The sequence below is a fragment of the Nycticebus coucang genome, chromosome 17 (genome assembly GCF_027406575.1).
Source record: "Nycticebus coucang isolate mNycCou1 chromosome 17, mNycCou1.pri, whole genome shotgun sequence".
NCBI lineage: Eukaryota > Metazoa > Chordata > Mammalia > Primates > Lorisidae > Nycticebus > Nycticebus coucang.
Genome location: NC_069796.1, coordinates 64,886,243 through 64,902,984, shown reverse-complemented (window position 1 = coordinate 64,902,984; position 16,742 = coordinate 64,886,243). Strand labels below are relative to the sequence as shown.

At 35.3% G+C, this 16,742-nt stretch overlaps 1 protein-coding gene across 2 annotated transcripts in view; it reads right to left on the bottom strand.

Moving 5' to 3' along the window:
• The window catches only part of GABRG2 (gamma-aminobutyric acid type A receptor subunit gamma2), a 147,151-nt gene that overhangs the window by 14,808 nt on the left and 115,601 nt on the right, over positions 1-16,742 (bottom strand). The window lies entirely within an intron of this gene.

The following is a 16,742-nucleotide window of genomic DNA, read 5'->3' as shown; positions in this document are numbered from 1 at the left end:
AATATAATGAAGTATATTATGTATCATTTGAGTTAAAAAAGAAATATATGTAAATTATCCAGAAAACATACTAATAAAAAGTACTAAAGAATCAAAAAATAACCATATAGCCATGGATGAGAACAATTTATTGTGACACAATATGAAGTCACTGGTTTTTAAAAATCATGATGAATAAGTTGCTTTTAAAATTCTATGTTCTTCATTTTCTATTGTGCCAAGTGAAATTTTAAAGCATTTTAATTTTTAAAATTAAAAATATATTGTGAAAATACATTCCTATTAATATAAATTTATGTTTTATTATACCCTTAGAGCTGTGGTGCCCAACCCTCAGGCTGGGACTAGTCCATTGCCTGTTAGGAACTGGGCCACACAGGAGAACTGACTGGAGAGCAAGTGAAGCTTTGTCTGTATTCACAGCCCCTCTCCATCACTCACATCACCACCAGAGCTGTGCCTCCTACCGGATCCCCATAGCCACCCTATCCCCAGTCTGTGGAAAAATTGTCCTCATGAAAACAGTACCTCATGCCAAAATGGCTGGTGACCACCATCTTAGACAACAGCAGTTTTGAAAATGATGTCTGCACTCACAATTCAAGTTGAGTACACGAGAAGAAAACTTTTCAAATGTTGCTTCTTTTCAAATTAAATTACATTTTGTCCTAAAATACATAGATAATCAAATCCAAATCATATGTTTTAGCTTAATTATTTGGTTTTATTCCTGTGTATCTCTACTAGGCTGATTTAATCTGTTTTGAAAATAAAATGCCCTAGAAATTTCATGCAGAAAAGATAGATGTAGCATAATAACCCACCATGCTACATCTATCTTTTCTGCATGAAATTTCTAGGGCATTTTATTCCCTAGAATAAATTCATCTAGTTCTTCCTGCCCATACTCAGGCTCGACCCCATACCCTTAAAAGTTGCTGAGACAGAAAATCCTTCATTAGCTATTCTAGAGAGTAAACACTCTCACCTAACCTTGCAATGTTAACTGGGTTTTGGTAGATTGGCATGCTATTACTTTTCTAAGTCAGGTCTGATTGAAGCAGTGATCCTAACCCCGCATCCACTGGGGAATTAGCCTTATAGCGGGAATCATTTCCCTACCAGAAATCAATGAACAGCAATTATTTAGCAATTATGCTGAAGATTTGAAGGTAGAAATGTTTTAGCCCTGATAATAGGTTTTAGTTAGTTCTCAGAGCTTATGTAGCTTTGTATCATTTTATTAAACATCAACTATTTAAACTCATAGCATTTCATATTTAGTTTCATCTCTGCTTTTGTCCTGATTTAGGATATAATAGACACAATTATGATTGAACAGTAAAAAGATTTAATTTAAGATGACCTCTATTAATGTCCATCATTTTCTTTTTCTTTTCTTTTATCTGAATGCCAAAGGCAAATACAAGTTCTCTTATTTTGGATAGGAAAAGCTAAGGAATCAAGAATGTTTGTCTTTTTTTAGTCATAATATTGAGGGGTACTTTCTCTCCTGTTTTCCAAGTTCTTGAGCTTTTTATATTTTAAATGTGTTTAAATGCATATTTACAAATCATTACATTTTAAATAAAGCTAGCAATTTGAGGAACTTTATTTTTTCTTGTCATGTAAGTGAATAAGAATATGCATTTCACGGTGAAGGGCTTTACATCTTTTATGGATGGATGTAAACTGGATGGAACTGTAATATATTCTTCTTAGTAAAGTATCTCAAGAATGGAAAAAAGATGTATTCAATGTACTCAATACTATTACGAAACCAATATATAAACACTTAACATGTTTATATGAATGATAAAACACAAAGATAGTCTAGAAATAAAGATGGCAGAGGAGGGACAGGGAAGGGGTGGGGATAGGGCTAGTGGAGAGAGGGTATTTGGCAGGATTTCACCTAATGTACATAATGCAAGGGTTCATTTCAAAACTACTAAGGGTATATTATAAATGTCTTATCACAAAAATAAGTAAATGAAGTGATGGTTATGTTAATTAGTTTGATTTAAGCATCCCACATTGTATATCAAATCATCATATTATACCCCGTATATGTATACAGTTATGATTTAATAAAAATTAAGAGAAAAAATATGTATATAAATATTTTTAAGGTTTTGCTTATTTTACATTTTTCCTTTAAAATGTTAGAACCTTAGAATTGTTCTAAAAATAATATGTGGCCTTTAAAAATCCAAATAAAGTAGTGTATATGCATGAAAAAATAAAAATAAATAAAAATAAAAAGAATATGCACTTCGGCATTAACGATCTCTTTTGATGGTGACTCTTTAATTTTGCTCAAAGTTAGCAAGATAATTATCTCAATTCAATTTTCTACTTGCCTTTAGGTTAGCTTCTAAACTTCCAGGGTCCACTTATCTATCAATTTCTATGATAAACATCTTTTATCATAGATAAACATCTTTTCATATTTGCCAGTATATCTGAAGCTTTTCTATCAATGGATTACACGTTCAACTTGGGAACACACTGTTTAAAAGTAAAGCAGCTTCCCAGTAACAGCCTGATGTCTGTCATATGTCCAACGCCAGATCACTTTTTATATTTTTAAAAACTCTCGGGGTGAAGAGCCTGTAAATCAAATCTCCTTAAAGTGCCCCATCAGTGATTCCCCAAGACCAAAAGGTTTAAATGACAACCAAGTCAAAGGTGGTTATTTCAGCCACTTCAAATTTGTTACATCTGCAGCTTTACCTAGGCATATGATGTTAAAGTCATAGCATTTTATAAATTAGTTTTTTCCCTGATTTAGTCTTAATGTATAATGTATAAACACAAGCTATGACTGAGGACAGGAGATATAATTTGAAATGACACCTATGAACATCTTTTGCTTTACTTTGCTTGTACGGTTCTTATGTCTAGTTTTAAAAAGAGACTAAGAGTGGGCGGTGCCTGTGGCTCAAAGGAGTAGGGCACCAGCCCCATATGCTGGAGGTGGCGGGTTCAAACCCAGACCTGGCCAAAACCTGCAAAATAAATAAATAAAAAGAGTCTATAAGTGTCAGTATATTTTAATTAGTGGTGGTGTAAGTCATATGAAAGCTTTAAAATTCAGCATTTGGTGGAATGTTTAGGTTGTTATTTCATGCATGAGATTATCTCCTTTTAAGAACATAGAGATTGATTGGCGAAGTCTCTCCTTCTTTAGAACCGATAAAATCACAAAATTTTCTATTACTAATAATGAAGGCCTACTATGTGCAGGCACTGGGATCAATGGTTTGCAAATATTATGTCCACACATGCTAAATGCTTGTCGGGATGTTTAAAATAGCTGGCTCAAATATATCTTCACGTTCCTCTATCATGATTTTTTACTCCACGTAAATATAGTTGAATAAAGTATGTATTATTCGACTTGGTTAAATTTGAAGGCATAAATAGTATTATCCTCTTCTTTACACTTTTTTTCTCCAGTTCCTTCTTTAAGCCAAACAAATACATTTAATCATCGCTATGCATTAAGCACTATATTAGGCAATGTGGAGATTAAGACATATGGGATTTCATGACTGATTCTAAATTAAATGTATTAAATAAGAACAAGATTATTTTCTCTCTACAACCCAGATAGAAAGATGTGTTTAGACATGTATTAAATCTACCTTCATTAACCTTCATTAAACACTTGGACCTTGGCATAAGTCCATGAGCTTGATTTTGACCAAGGCAAGCAGGGGAGCTGATTGACTAAATTTACATTTGGGAAATCATTTTCTAAAATTGGATCTGTACCACACTCTAATGCAAAAAATACATTTAAGATGGAATGAAGGCACAAATGTATGAATGAATATAAATACTATGCAAGGAAAAAATAATCTGAGTACAGAAAAGACTTTGTCAAGCATAACTAAAACATAGAAAGCATAAAGGAAAAAATATGTAGGTTTACAGTATAAAATTTAGAATTTATCTATTATAAAAAATGCTATAGGGCAGTGCCTGTGGCTCAGTGGATAGGGTGCCAGCCCCATACACCAAGGGTGGCAGGTTCAAACCTGGCCAAACTGCAACCAAAAAAATAGCCGGGCATTGTGGTGGGCGCCTGTAGTCCCAGCTACTCAGGAGGCTGAGTTGGAGGCTGCTGTGAGCTTTGTGATGCCATGGTACTCTACTGAGGGCGATAAAGTGACTCTGTTTCTACAACAACAACAACAACAAAAAAGCTGTAACTACTTTTTAAAGGTAAAATACTTCACTTGAACATGATATTTAAGGTAAAATACTTAAATATTAAGTATTTTTAAAGGTAACATATTTCACTTGAACATGATATTTCCAAAATAAATAAGAAATCAAAGGCTAATTATCACTCATAAAGATTTCCAATTAGTCACTGAGAAAAGAAACTTAATTTTTTTTTTTTTTTTGTAGAGACAGAGTCTCACTTTACCACCCTCGTTAGAGTGCCATGATGTCACAGGACTCACAGCAACATCCAGCTCCTGGGGTTCAGTGATTCTCCTGCCTCAGCCTCCGGAGCAGCTGGGACTACAGGCGCCCCACAACGTCCGCTATTTTTTTTGTTGTTGTTGCAGTTCGGCGGGGGCTGGGTTTGAAGCCGCCACCCTTGGCATATGGGGCCGGCACCCTACTCACTGAGCCACAGGCGCCACCCAAGAAACTTAAATTTTTAACTAAGTTAAAAAAATGTGTGGAAAATGATACTAAATATATGAAAAGCTTATCAAGTTTAGTAGTGGTGTGTAAAATATATATTAAAATAATTCTGTTACATTTTTAGAGGATCAGATTGGGAAAAATACAACTCACTGATGATGTGTAGCGCCAATAAAATATGTACAACGATTAGCGCTATACATTTTTGGTGGAGTATACATTGATGTAAACTTTTTGACATGTACTCTACAAATACAAAGACACATATTTTACTTTTAGATTTCTTGGATAAACACTGCAGGAAAAAAATGGTTTTCAAATATTGCCTTTGATTGGAACCAAGATTTTCTCAAGGTTTGCTGTGTGCCCAGACGTATGACTAGAGTACCCAGTCCTTGGGCAGAATTCCAGTCTCTGAACTTAAGGAACACAGTACACTGTTCAGGAGGAAAGACTTCCAAATTAATTGCCAACTTCTCTGTGTGCTACTCCCAAGTAGCTTCTGCATCCATCACCTGACCATCATTCCCAGTAGTGACTTGGTCTTAACTTAGTCATTAACTATTCTGGAATATATTTAACAGTATCCCAACAACTAGGTCCTGTGAGGTCAAGGGAGGGAAAAAATTCTGATTAAATAATACTAATTTTCAGCCAGGCATACGACCATGCCTGTAATTTTAGCATTCTGGGAGTGAGACTCTGTCTCAGGATAAAAATAATAATAACTTTCACAAAATTTAAATATGTCTATATTCCTCTTCAAGGAAAGTCCAAACTTAGTCTGCCTTCAAGTCTGGCTATCTTCTGGATTTAACCTGGGCTTTGTCTCTATTCCTCTCCTGTTTTCTAAACACTAGACAAAATAAATTATATACTTTAATTTCATGCTTCTATGATTTTTCTTTCTTCTTGCCATCATTTCTCTCTCTCAGATTATTAAATAGTCTGTTCACTTATTTCCCTCATTTTGACTTTCCTATCACCCACACCACCTCTATTCCCATCACCTCTCCCACATACCCCACAGTGTGTCTAGACCTGTTTCATCTAAAGTAGTAGCCATCTTACATATAATATAAAATTAAATAAAAATTTAAAATTTTGCTTCTCAGTTGGTCAAACCACATTTTAAGTTCTCAGTAGCAATGTATGGCTAATGACTAGTGTATTAGACATTATAGATAAACAGTTTTTTCATCATGAAAGTTCAATTGAACAGTGCTGAAGTATTCTTTCTAATATACATCTTCATTCAGACCATGCTCTTCAAGTTTCTCAGCATAAAATGCACATGGGTAACATGAGATTATGGCCCATTTTACTTTAATCCATACTGAATCACCCCAGTCTTATTTCACACCATTTAAGAGCTCTTCACTTTATGTCTAGCGAACTTGATTTACTTTTTTTTTTAATTTATTTATTTTTATTAAACCATAGCTGTGTACATTGATGTTGATCGTGGGGGCACCATACACTTGGTTCATAGATTGTTTGACACATTTCCATCACACTAGCCAACACAGCTTTTGTAGCATTTTCTTAGTTATTTTGCCAAGACCCTTACATTCCACATTTACTAGGATTCACATATACCCTTGTAAGATGCACCGCAGGTGTAATCCCATTAATCCCCCTCCTTCCCCCTCCCACCTCCCCCCTCCCCTCCCTTTCCTCTTACTCCCTATTCTTAGGTTGTAACTGGGTTATAGCTTTCATGTGAAGGTCCTACATTATTTTCATAATAAGGGTGAGTAAATTGGGTACTTTTTCTTCCATTCTTGAGACACTTTACTAAGAAGAATATGTTCCAGCTCCATCCATGTAAACATGAAAGAGGTAAAGTCTCCATCTTTCTTTAAGGCTGCATAATATTCCATGGTGTACATATACCACAATTTATTAATCCATTCATGGATCAATGGGTACTTGGGCTTTTTCCACGACTTAGCAATTATGAATAGGGCTGCAATAAATATTCTGATACAAATATCTTTGTTATGGTGTGATTTTTGGTCTTCTAGGTATATGCCCAGTAGGGGGATTACAGGATTGAATGGCAGATCTATTTTTAGATCTCTAAGTGTTCTCCATATCTCTTTCCAAAAGGAATGTATTAATTTGCATTCCCACCATCAGTGCAAAAGTGTTCCCTTTTCTCCACATCCACGCCAACATCTCTGGTCTTGGGATTTTGTGATATAGGCGTATCACAAAATACGGAGTTAGATGATATCTAAAAGTAGTTTTGATTTGCATTTCTCTGATGATTAAAGATGATGAGCATTTTTTCATATGTCTGAAGGCCGTGCATCTGTCTTCTTCAGAGAAGTTTCTCTTCAAGTCCCTTGCCCAGCCTGCGATGGGATCCCTTGTTCTTTTCTTGCTAATACGTTTGAGTTCTCTGTGGATTCTGGTTATTAAACCTTTGTCGGAGACATAACCTGCAAATATCTTCTCCCATTCTAAGGGCTGTTTGCTTGCTTTACTTACTGTGTTCTTGGCTGTGCAGAAGCTTTTTAGTTTGATCAAGTCCCAATAGTGTATTTTTGAAGCAGCTTCAATTGCCCGGGGGTCCTTCTCATAAAAAACTCGCCCAACCCAATTTCTTCAAGGGTTTTCCCTACACTCTCTTCTAGTATTTTTATAGTTTCATGTCTTAGGTTTAAATCTTTAATCCAGTGAGAGTCTATCTTGGTTAATGGTGAGAGGTGTGGGTCCAATTTCAGTCTTCTGCAGGTTGCCAGCCAGTTCACCCAGCACCATTTGTTAAATAGGGAATCTTTTCCCCACTGAGTGTTTTTAATTGGCTTGTCAAAGATTAAATAACGGTAAGTAGCTGGATTCATCTCTTTGTTCTCTATTGATTTGCTTTCTATTCTCCCAAAAGGGCACTGCACTCCTTTGTCCTTGTTTGCATTATGTTTCCTCCAATTTATGGAATGTCCCTCTGATCTATCATATACATATATGTATATTTCAAAACCCCTCAAAAATTGCCCATTCAAGTCAGAACACATTAAAATTATTTAACTTGCCTGCAAGACTTAGAATGGTCTTTTTCCTAATAACATATTCAACCTAACGATAAATAGTGTTTGTTCACTAACAGGGGTTCTTGCATTTTCTTAAGTGCTCCCCTCTGCCAAGCTAGATACCCCACCTCTACCAAGCATAGGATCTTTCTACATGCTGACTTTCCTGGATCAAAACCTAATATGCCATCTTTACTTAATTAACTCTCTTTTTTCTTGAAATGTCAGTTAATTTATCCCATCATCAAAGAAGCCTTAATTAGATCAAATATCCTGTGTAAGATCTTGCAGTAAGTTTTCAGTAAGATCATAATCAACAGTATATGATTGGGAATCTAGAATATAATTATTTGATAAGCTCCATAAGGGAAGTAGTTGTACCTATTTTGCTTACTATTTTTTTGTTACCATCTAGTACAGTACCTGATATGTAAATAATTCAACAATTTTTTTTAAATGAATAAATACTTTAGCTTAGATGTCATGAAGAGAATACCAAATGAACAATACACCAAATAGTTTTAAGACCAAGGCAGAGATCAACATGGGCCTTTAAAATATTAAACTTTTATTTTGCCAATTATTGCATCTGAAAATATTTTTGCTAGGTACGTTGCTGAATTTAATCCCCTGAGTTGTGGCTATAAGGTCACTGTGAACTGTTAGAAATTTTAACTGTTTGCAAAGAAGAAAAAAAAGCAAAAGGAAATCAGCTTTATCAGAGAGGCTGCATTATGTTTAATAAAGAATTGATTGGTAATTTGAGCTTCTCAACCAGATCCATTTAGTGAGAGACAAGAATTAAAAAAAAAGGAAACCTAATTAGCACGTGTATATGTAAAACTAAAAATTAAAAAAAAAAAAGAATATAAAGAGATCTGGCTACTGAAAAAGAACCGCCACTTTGTTTCATTTGTTCTTTAAGTTCAGATGTTGAAAGAAAAGATCAAAATAGCAATTGGAGAAAATATAATAAAAATAAAAAATGTAATGAATGTAATTTTTTCTGCCTTAAATCTATCTTCAAGAGACTCTAGCTGAATCTCCACTGAGGGTGGAAGTGTGAGGGTAGTAGGGAAAAATGGGCTGCTTAAAGCAGGTTCCCTAAAAGTGGAGTGGGCGTTTGCTCCCTGTAGGATGAGGTGGGATGGTATTAGCCTCCTCCTGGAAATGGCTATAGTTGAGCCAGAGTTAATTTTCTGGAGAAGGACACAATAGTGAGCTGTTAGCAGCCAACTCTTAAGCATGTGGGAGATGGATGCCTGAGCTAGAAGGTGACAGTAAAAATAAATAAATAAATAAATAAAAATAGACAATGATAGTGCCCACTACAAGGACTAGACTAGGTAGGTTAAAAAATCCTAGTCCTGTTATTAACTGGTGGTATGATTTCAGGCAACTTCTGTAACCCTATGAGTTTCAAATTATTTATAAAGTAGGAATAATAATAGAATGTACCTTGTTGGGTTATCATGAACATGAAAGGAATTAATGAATATACCGTGTTTGGCATAATTCCTGACACATAGTAAAGGGTTTGTTAATAATGTCAGTAATTGCAGAGTAGAATCATCTATGCAATATGATTAAACACCATTCTGATACATAATAAACACAGAAGAAATACTGCTAAATATTCCAAAGAGAACAAAGTTAAAAAGGGCTTAGATTTCATCTATACCAAGCAATTCTATCTTCCTAAAGATTAAGAATTAAGGACTATCAAAGAAAGAGGGTGCTTTATGCAAAAAGACAGAGTTATTAAGGGCAGAGTGTTACCTCCTGGCTCCCACAACCATACTCCTTCTGTAGAAAATTGTTTCTTCATTGGGAACTAGTGATTAGGACCAGGAGGTAAAGATGGGGGAAAGTGGAAAACTGAGAAATGTGGTTAATACAGAAAGCTGGTTTGAAAAACTGTGGTCCCCAACCTCAAACAGAAAAATTGCCTTCATTTGCTTTTGAACTTTATGTAGCTGAATAAAGCTGCTTTGAATAAAGTAGCTTTACTAGACTAGATGCTCATTTGTCTCAAATACTAGCCTGTCTGACTCAACAACCATAGCAGAGGTGTACTCATGGAGAACAGCCTTAGATAAAAAAGATGCTCAATATTTGCAAAGCCTTCAGAGTGTAGAGGTTTTCCCCAGGTTCACACAGTAAGGTAATTGCCAATATCTCCATTTTCTGTACTCTTTTACCAGACAATTCTCTTTATTAGTTCAAAAGCTTCTCTTCCTCCCTCTCCAAATAGTCACCACAGATGCCTGGCCTGATGTGGACTTCTGTAATGCTATTCATTTTTCGAAGTTCATCATTAAATTCTAAACATTCAGCAAATGAATTTACCTTGGGATCTACATAAATATAAGAACTCTGCTCAGAAATCTAAAACTACACATACAAATGAATATATTCACCACTTTGATCTATCCAAGAGGAATGCAATTTCCCAGCATAATTAAGTCTACTCCTGCAAACATCTGACGAGATATTAAATCATGTCTTACATACGTGCTAAGTAATACACAGTAACAGATCTAATCCCAGTATTTCAGTACATGAGATAATGATAACAAGGTACAGGAAGCAGGATAAGTGATTTAAACTCTTCCATTAAAGTACAGATAAACATACATACTACTGAGGATATTGTGAGAATCACATTGGCTAATGGCAGGGAAAGTCTTCTGTCATCTTTCAAGCACAGTGTATGGATACAGTAGTAGACACAGCCTCCTGAGGGCTGTTGTTTTGCAAAATAACATCTATAACATTGGTAGGTTAACTTTCCTGCTGAGTGATACATTTTTAATCTTTGTTATAAGGCTATTTGCAACCTTCAGAAGTAAGAGAAATGCAGCCCAGCTTGTATAATTCTTGTTTATCCCAATATCAAGGTATCTGTGAAGACTTTTAACACACTCCCACCTTAATATAGTTAACAGATTTGTGTCAGTAAAATTATACTCTTTATTTGTTCAACTCCCAACTCTGAATCACAGACTGATTACATATCAACAAGGCTTGGTAGTTAAAGGGAAAAAAATATCCTTTCACGTGTAATTACTTTCTATGCAGGATATTATTGTGACATTAAAGACCTAATTTACCTGTTTCAGAAGTCCCATTTTAGGACAAATTCTAAAATGTGAATTCGCTTTTAATTCTTAGCTGTCATAGTTCCCTAGAAATATTTTTAGCACTTCAGAAGAAAGATACTGATAAGGAGCTCATGCAAAAGTTGAGTTATTTCTGTTAACTTTGTATGACAAAATTAGACTTTATAAAGAAATTGGTATCTACAGAGGTACCAGCAAAGCTCTGAGAAACCCTGAGAAAGACTGTGATTGTTCACTTCATGCACAATTAGGTAAGTTTTAAAAGAACTCTGTGCTCCTTTGAGTTGGAGATTACAATTGATTTGTTAGTGTCATAATACCAGAGCCATAGAGCGGGGGCCAATGTGTTATATTCTGCTATTCTGATGTAGAAATGAAGAGACTGTACTTTGCGGAGCAAATGAATAGAAATCCTATTTGCGATCTACAGAAAAGAGGAAGAATTCCCAATAGAAAAATGTATGGTCCACAGCTCTGTCCGGGTAAACAATCTTAAACCATGGGAAGCCATTTGTTCCATCCACTCTGAGGACAAAATCTTGTTTCTTATAAAGTTGTTTGGTATGTATCAATTATTGAAAACAGGAAGATATCTTATAATAAAGAACTGAGCTCTTGTCCCAAATTAGTCAAAAACTAAGTTTTGACATTAGGAAGCTATTTTAACTAACCCACCTAAGCTTCAGTTTCCTTGCCTGTAAAATAGAGATAATAAAATCCATCATGGCAACCTCACAAAGTTATTGGCAATGATTAACGCTTTTTTGCAATTATTGCCATATTTGATTCTTCTTTATGTGATAACGACTTTACTGACCACTTTGAATGCCACAACTCTCGCTCTTCGCAGATGATATGATTGTGTATCTGGAAAACACTAGGGACTCTACTACAAAACTCCTAGAAGTGATCAAGGAATACAGCAGCGTCTCAGGTTACAAAATCAACATTCATAAATCGGTAGCCTTTATATACACCAACAACAGTCAAATTGAAAAAACAGTTAAGGACTCTATCCCATTCACAGTAGTGCCAAAGAAGATGAAATATTTGGGAATTTACCTAACAAAAGACGTGAAAGATCTCTATAAAGAGAACTATGAAACTCTAAGAAAAGAAATAGCTGAAAATGTTAACAAATGGAAAAACATACCATGCTCATGGCTAGGAAGAATCAACATTATCAAAATGTCCATACTACCCAAAGCAATATATAATTTCAACGCACTCCCTATTAAAGCTCCACTGTCATATTTTAAAGATCTTGAAAAAACATTACTTCGTTTTATATGGAATCAGAAAAAACCTCGAATAGCCAAGACATTACTCAGAAATAAAAACAAAACAGGAGGAATCACACTACCAGACCTCAGACTTTACTACAAATCGATAGTGATTAAAACAGCATGGTATTGGCACAAAAACAGAGAAGTAGATATCTGGAATAGAATAGAGAACCAAGAGATGAATCCAGCTACTTACCGCTATTTGATTTTTGACAAGCCAATTAAAAACATTCAGTGGGGAAAAGATTCCCTATTTAACAAATGGTGCTGGGTGAACTGGCTGGCAACCTGCAGAAGACTGAAATTGGACCCACACCTTTCACCATTAACTAAGATAGACTCTCATTGGATTAAAGATTTAAACTTAAGACATGAAACTATAAAAATACTAGAGGAGAATGCAGGGAAAACCCTTGAAGAAATTGGTCTGGGTGAGTATTTCATGAGGAGAACCCCCCGGGCAATTGAAGCAGCTTCAAAAATACACTACTGGGACTTGATCAAACTAAAAAGTTTCTGCACAGCTAAGAACACAGTAAGCAGAGCAAGCAGACAGCCCTCAGAATGGGAGAAGATATTTGCAGGGTATAACTCTGACAAAGGTTTAATAACCAGAATCCACAGAGAACTCAAACGCATCAGCAAGAAAAAAACAAGGGATCCCATCGCAGGCTGGGCAAGGGATTTGAAGAGAAACTTCTCTGAAGAAGACAGGCGCACGGCCTTCAGACATATGAAAAAATGCTCATCATCTTTAATCATCAGAGAAATGAAAATCAAAACTACTTTGAGATATCATCTAACTCCAATGAGACTAGCCTATATCACAAAATCTCAAGACCAGAGATGTTGGCGTGGATGCGGAGAAAAGGGAACACTTTTGCACTGCTGGTGGGAATGCAAATTAATACATTCCTTTTGGAAAGATATATGGAGAACACTCAGAGATCTAAAAATAGATCTGCCGTTCAATCCTGTAATTCCTCTGCTGGGCATATACCCAGAAGACCAAAAATCACAACATAACAAAGATATTTGTACCAGAATGTTTATTGCAGCCCAATTCATAATAGCTAAGTCATGGAAAAAGCCCAAGTGCCCATCGATCCACGAATGGATTAATAAATTGTGGTATATGTATACCATGGAATACTATGCAGCCTTAAAGAAAGATGGAGACTTTACCTCTTTCATGTTTACATGGATGGAGCTGGAACATATTCTTCTTAGTAAAGTATCCCAAGAATGGAAGAAAAAATACCCAATGTACACAGCCCTACTATGAAACTAATTTGGGACTCTCACATGAAAGCTATAACCCAGCTACAACTTAACAATAGGGGGAAGTGGGAAAGGGGGTGGGTGGGTAGAGGGAGGGGAATCGGTGGGATCACACCTGTGGTGCATATTACAGGGGTATTTGTGAAACTTGGTAAATGTAGAATGTAAATGTTTTGGCACAGTAACTGAGATAACGCCGGAAAGGCTATGTTAACCACTGTGATAAAAATGTGTCAAATGGTTTATGAAGTGAGTGTATAATGCCCCATAATCATATCAATGTACACAGTTATGATTTAATAAAAAAATTAAAAAAAAAAATCTATGTTTTACTCTTATCAAACATCACTGATTAACATAAAAAAGTTTCAAATTTTCTTGTATCTACTAATTTTGGGGTAGCCATCTAACCAAATTGTGACCCTAAATCCGAGGTTTACCCATCATTTTCTACTAATTCTAATAAGAAAACAGATGCAATGAGTTCAGGTCAGCACAAATATTGGAGGACACTTGAATCATGACATATGGTTCAAATCACAATTATGTGATGTTGCCTTATGAAGTTGAAACTAAACATTTTTATTCCTTATATTCTATATGTTTAGTTTTTACAAATAAATTTTATTTTTCATAAATTATTAAAATTTTTCTTCTTTGTAAGCTCAAAGTTTATTTCATTGATTGTTTTAATATTTATGCCAAAGTTCGAGAGCCCCTAGAAAATAATTTGAAATATTAAAAAAGGTTAAAAAAGGAAAGAAAACGGTAAAAAAAAAAAATAAAAAAAGAGAGAGATTTATCTTAAAGCAATATTTCTAAAAATCTGTTTAATTGAGCACTGGTTCATTTATATACCAAAAATAATAACTTCTTCAATCAGGGACATTTGATTTTGTGTGACACTGCATACTGTATCTTTGGAGGTCATTAGCAGAATGTGTTTTGCACTGTAGGAAGATGTCTGCCCTTTTCAAGCACACAAATATATAATATATAATCATAGAATTAGGTTTATGGAGAACACTGACTATAGCCTAAAATACAAATATTCAGTAGGGCTTGCTGTGGGACCCATTCATTCCTCTTTGGGAGTTCATAATTTCCTGAATTTTCCCTCATTTTTTTCCTGATCAGATATTTACCGTTTTAGAAGTACTAGAAAGAAAAATTTGAGTCTTCCTTTTCCCACATCATTTACTTTGTGTTATCTGTTGGTGAAATGAGACACTTGGCCAGATAGGTGTTTCCTTGCTGGATAGATGTAGTAATTTCTTGCTTCTGTTCTTCATTTGATAAGCTCTCTTGGTCAAGGCACAGACTAAGGTTTAGAAGTAGACCTAGTGATCTCCCTCCACACCAACTATATGTACTCAATGGCTCCTCTCAGTCAGCTATTTTAAGGATATGGGTCTTGCACAATCACCTCTTCTTTGGATCGGTAATACCAAAGAGTAGTCATGGAGAAGAGATAGTAAGAACCTCAGTTGCAATTAAAAACTAATTCTACAAACCAATGCTACAACAATGAGGAAGATAATTTGAAATCTATCTGAAATCTATCTCACTATACCTCAAAAATGGTTCCAAAATCAGGAAGGAAGAAGAGAAATGTTATTAACGAATATAACTCAAAACCTCTTCTGGTATTAGAGATGCTTTATTTTTCTTATCGTTTTCATTCTTTCAACCAGCCTGACATAACTTTGCATTTGAAGCAGGACCTGACTACTGACATTTTCTTAAAGAAAAGACTCTGCAGAGGTTGAGAAACCTAATGTTATCAGAATACCAAGCTTTCTATGGCTTTGAAAGCAGCTGGAAAAAAGAATGTTCAAATTCAGGAAACTGCAGGCAATGGTTGCAAAAGGTCAAATCACAAAATGTTCCCCAGGATGTCAAATCACTCCTGGGGATACACTGCAAAATTACAGGCTTAAAAACTTGGCCTTACTTGCTCTTTATTCTAAGCACTCACTTTTTTTTTTTTTTTTTTTAGTTTTAAAAATCCTATTTATCTTTTTTTTTTTTTTATTGTTGGGGATTCATTGAGGGTACAATAAGCCAGGTTACACTGATTGCAATTGTTAGGTAAAGTCCCTCTTGCAATCATGTCTTGCCCCCATAAAGTGTGACACACACCAAGGCCCCATCCTCCACCCTCATCCCTCTTTCTGCTTTTCCTCCCCCCCCATAACCTTAATTGTCATTAATTGTCCTCAGATCAAAATTGAGTACATAGGATTTACGCTTTTCCATTCTTGTGATGTCTAAGCACTCACTTTTAAACTACCTCTCTAATGGAATTCTTTCACCCAGGATGTCAATAAATGTTCTAATATTTATTTTTTAATGAAAAAATAAGGCATTTTTTGACAAATGAAAAATAACTACTTATTAGTTTGATATTGGTTTGCTCTGTAACCTTGATGGGTTATTTTTATCTCTTTCACTTCATTATTTTCACTTGGAAAAATAGTAAACCATACTTTATAGAGTTGTTAGATAAAATGATTATTGTGGGTGTGTAGAACAGGGACTGAGATACAGTATGTACTTAACAAATGTTACCGAATGCTATCACTATTATAATTCCATTACTTTTAAAAAATTTCTAATGTTTTTACATTACTGATAGGGTTATCTGATCTTGAAAATCCAGCTCTTTATCAGTGATATTTATGTTGGTTTGTATTTACAATCAGTATCTTTACATTTTTCTGCTCCTGTTAGGAAGTCAAACAGCCCCAGTCCTGGTCTCCCAGTTTTAATAGCTGCACATCCGACAGGTTTTCTTGTCTTTCAGTGCAATGCCCGCTTGGGATCAAAGACAACGGAGGAGAATAATCTGTCCTGTGAAGGTCACAGCTCAGTCACAGTATAAAAAGTTTCTCTATGAGGGTGGCAGGCTTTCTGTGCTATGTGAGATGACTGAAGAGTTTACCTCTTGGCTGATGAGATGACATCAATTCTTCCTCTACTCCACTGTTAGGCATAGTTACCTCCTTCAAGCTATGTGACTTGATTGTGTCATTTAGTAAAAAAATGAAGACTTTTGAAAAAGCACACAACATATTCATTTTCAGAATATATTTGGAATTCAGAACATAAGGTTGTCTTGGATTTCAATTTGCATGTACAAGATTGAATCCTAGCATCAACCTGTTTGCCATACGGGATGAGTCTCTTTTTTATAAAGGACAGATTAGAGTAGGGGGTTAGTGTTAAGCATTTTATGCCCACACGGTAGGTTGTGATTGCATTCTTCACCAGAATAGACCTCTGGGAGCAGTTGTTCTGAGAGAAGGGTCATGGGAGCCAAGGTTACAGGTATCTGCTCCATATCG